At 48.0% G+C, this 4,377-nt stretch overlaps 1 non-coding gene across 1 annotated transcript; it reads right to left on the minus strand.

The window, feature by feature from the left end:
- Window positions 1–3,953: 3,953 nt before the first annotated feature.
- On the minus strand, window positions 3,954–4,025 carry trnap-ugg (transfer RNA proline (anticodon UGG)). The gene has a single exon. It is a non-coding gene; the product is annotated as a tRNA-Pro (tRNA).
- Between the last annotated feature and the right edge of the window lie 352 nt (window positions 4,026–4,377).

Genomic DNA, 4,377 nt, shown 5'->3' on the forward strand with positions numbered 1-4,377 from the left:
GGTCATAACCCCGGCAAAAAACGAGGGCTCGTCCGGGAGTTGAACCCGGGTCCCTCTCGCACCTCCCGGACGCGAGAATCATCACCCCTTAGACCAACGAGCCAGACGGTTGACTTTGGTTCAATGCTGGTTTTTTCCTCAACCACAGTTTCAGATTGCCAACAGCCTTCCGGTGCATCAGCAGCACGGTTCCCGTGCGGCAACGTGTCCCCGCGGGCAACGTAGCAACATCTTTCCCGTGGGTCTGTGGGAAGCCAGACTTTCTGACCCTCATAAACAGACATGTTAAATATAACATAAAGGAGGTGACGGAGTCCATGTACAGATCTATTGGGTCATATTTATTTTACAGTCCAATCAATGCACCAACATGACATAGCCAACGCAGCCAAACCAAATCCAGCGCACCAACAAATCAACCAAACAGACAATCAAACCAACAAAAGGAGCAGTGTGGGTCTTAAGGCCCACGAGGGGCAAGCAACCCAGGATTTAACAGAGTCTCACGCTCAGAATTCGCTGCCCTGACTTGGACAGAAAGACATCTGGGTTTTAAAGGGATCAGGTGAGCCCTTACAGCGAATGAGCAGCCGCTGACAATCACTGGCAATCGGCAGCTCATAATTCAGCGCACCTGCAGGGAAAAACCATAACGGGCAGTACTAGGGAGGACACGACGCCCTCTAGGGGCGTCACACCCTCCCCCATCAAGACAGGAAACACAGTTTTCTGCAACACGGCACATATGAATCAAAAATATATCCAAATGAAACAGTCAATGATTTTTGTCAAACCCCAAATTCCCAATTCATCCAATAGGCCTGTGAAATGACCCCACACCCTGTGGAGCATGCAGGATCTTTGATGGACTACAAATGTAGCAAGCACCCACACCATGAGGCTGGATACATCATTACCTACTGAACAGAAACAAGCACAAATGTACAAAAAACAGGCAAAGTCGATAAGAAAACTTCGGTTAACAAGTTGAGTAATGGGCGATTTCCAACCATTTCCTAACATAACTGAATTTTTCCCATGCAGCGAATCACAATCATCCACTGAATTATCGTGTTTATCCGACACTGCCACCATCGGATAAGAGACACTAGTGATGGCTGGGCCATCAGTGGGTGAGCAGGTTTCTTCCAATTTAACGGACAACGCTCTATGCTCAGCACTTTCGCTTGCAGAGCGCGTCCAGGAGCATGCAGGAGGGTTACATGGACAAAATATCTCGCTGCTAACTTCAACAGAAGATTGGCCACTTACAACCAGTTTTTCAACAGGTTCAGCAAAAATATTTTCCTCTACCAGATTATTCACCAACGAACTATCACGAACGGGTACAGCGGTTTGAACTGCGAGCCCAGGATCACCCTGCACACGTTCACAACCCAAGCGCGCACTACACAGCGGTACTGACTGAGTAGTCAGGCCTACGTCATGAGTCGGTAAAGATTTATCCAAAGTGGTATCAGTGGGAACGGAGTGCACAGACTCTCCAGTGAAAGAATGACATGAGCCTGTATTTGACGAGATTCTCTCAGGACCCTTGGCACCAGCAGTACCAGTTAACGATACAGAGCAGTCTGCGATTAACGGCTGGAGAGCCTCGCCTCCCTCCCCAACAAAAAGAGATGCAGATTCAGGCATGTTCTCAGTTATTGGAACCGGGGTCACGAGCACAGTAGTTGCCTGGACGGGCGGTCTAGCAGAGAAAACCCTTCCCTTTGCTTTTAACAAAGGGCAGTGTCTTTTCCAATGTCCATGCTCCTTGCAGTAGTTACACATGAGCTTGGACACGTATGCATTCATGTGAGAACCTTGGTTGCGAATAGAGTTTACTTCCTGCGATTCATATTTTGAACTTGAACGAGACCCCACGCCCCACACACTGACAGGATGAGAGCGTTGCGTTAACTCCCATTCATCAACCAGTGCAGCAGCCTGTAAGGTAGTTTCGACCCCACGCCCCATAAGAAAAACAGCAGCCTCCTCAGAGAGGGTCTGTTTAAATTGCTCCAACATCATTAACTCAACTAATTGATCAAGTGACTGAATATTAGCAGACTTTCTCCACCGATCAAATTGCAATTTTAATTCACGTGCAAACGCCATATTAGACTGATCAGATGTCCTCTGCATGGCACGAAAATTGTATCTGTATGTCTCTGGCGCAAGCTCATATGCCTTCAAAACAGACAATTTCACTTTTTCATAATCTTGCCTGTACGAACCAGACAGGTCGCAATACGCGCGCTGAGCTCGACCTGTCAAAACACATTGCAGCAACAGTATTCTTTCCACATCTGACCAGTCATGAGCATCTGCCATCTGTTCGAAAAGTTGAAAAAAGACATCAACGTTATGCTCATCGAATTTTGGAACTAAACAGAGATTTTTGGCCACACTCAACGTAGGTGTAGCGGTTTCGGTTGCAGCTGGATTACGCAGACCCGACATTTCCCCCTCCCTTGTAAATGCGATGCGCTCTTTATCTTTATCCAACTGGTTTGATATTTCGCCGGACTCCTTAATCAAACGTAGCCGCATCAACTCTGTCTCATGTTGATAAAGTAATAGAGCTTTTTGCTCCTCAAAAGACAAACCAACAGGGGACAGAATAGGTGAATAATTCACAAAACTAGACACACTCGCATCAACCATGGTGCAAACAATCCTCAAAAATAAACACAGGACTCAACAAACAAATAGGCCTACAAATGCCAAATGTGAACCAGTAGAATGAGGCTACAATTTCCTAAATTGATCATTAATGCCCTGCTAAACCCACACGCCCCACTAACTCGTTGACCCTGGTCTTCAGACGGCGTAAGGCTGGGGATTTTAAGCACTGAGCCCGCAGGTCCGTATGAACCGCCAATGAATAACAGCGCAACGGACCTCGGAAGTGCCCCCGAGACAACTGCTACCAAGCCCCGTACCGTCACAAAAACAAAAAAGTTGCATACCCGAGAGCATACACTGAGCCTACCAAGGGCAAGGAAGGGAATGCAGCCTAGACTACTGGCACACAAGTAACAAAAAAAAAAAAAACCTATCAGCACTAAATAGGCTACTTTAACTAACGAAACTATAGGCCTACGGCAACCTACAAAACAGAAATTTCAACTAAGTCGAAAAAAGAACTAACAGATATTTCAAATAGCCCATCTAACAACGAAAATTTACGAAAACATGTTACAGCTGCGCGTCAATGACTCAACTCCATCCTCCAACATATGCTACAAAGTAGCCAAACAGACTCCTAAGGAAATCCAGTGATAGACTACAGCTGAATTCCAAAGTAAAGGCAGTGGTTTGACGAGCCCCCATGTTACGCTCAAAAGGAGATATAACATAAAGGAGGACGGAGTCAGATGTACAGATCTTTGGTCATATTTATTTTACAGTCCAATCAATGCACCAACATGACATAGCCAACGCAGCCAAACCAAATCCAGCGCACCAACAAATCAACCAAACAGACAATCAAACCAACAAAAGGAGCAGTGTGGGTCTTAAGGCCCACGAGGGGCAAGCAACCCAGGATTTAACAGAGTCTCACGCTCAGAATTCGCTGCCCTGACTTGGACAGAAAGACATCTGGGTTTTAAAGGGATCAGGTGAGCCCTTACAGCGAATGAGCAGCCGCTGACAATCACTGGCAATCGGCAGCTCATAATTCAGCGCACCTGCAGGGGAAAACCATAACGGGCAGTACTAGGGAGGACACGACGCCCTCTAGGGGCGTCACAGGGCTCGTCCGGATTTGAACCCGGGACCTCTCGCACCCTAAGCGAGAATCATACCCCTAGACCAACGAGCCACGACAACCGTGCTGGCATACGTACGTTTTGCACGTAGCCACTGAGCAATAATCACATGAAAGTTGGCCTTTCCTGTCGCAGGACAGCAAACGATTGGCACCGCCAACTGCACTGCATACAGGGCTCGTCCGGGATTTGAACCCGGGACCTCTCGCACCCAAAGCGAGAATCATACCCCTAGACCAACGAGCCACAAAAGCAGCTATGAAGCTGCTTTGCTTTTTCGGCACGAAGCATCAAGCGGCGAGAAATGCCTCGCAATCATCACATGGAAATCATAACAGCGCTCTATCACCATGTGGGCCACTTTGTGTCAAGGGAGAGAGTTGGAATATCACCGGTCAAGGAAAACGAGGTGCTCGTCCCGGGAGTTGAACCGGACCTCTCGCACTCCGGAGCGTAGAATCATACCCCTAGACCTCGAGCCAGACGGTGATATGGTTCAATGCTGGGTTTTTCCCTCAACTACAGTTCAGATTTGCCAACAGCTTCCCGGGCAGCAGTCACGGTTCCGGGCCGGCTAACGTGTCCCCGCCGCAACGGA

This window comes from Engraulis encrasicolus, unplaced genomic scaffold, assembly GCF_034702125.1.
Source record: "Engraulis encrasicolus isolate BLACKSEA-1 unplaced genomic scaffold, IST_EnEncr_1.0 scaffold_1838_np1212, whole genome shotgun sequence".
Classification (NCBI taxonomy): domain Eukaryota; kingdom Metazoa; phylum Chordata; class Actinopteri; order Clupeiformes; family Engraulidae; genus Engraulis; species Engraulis encrasicolus.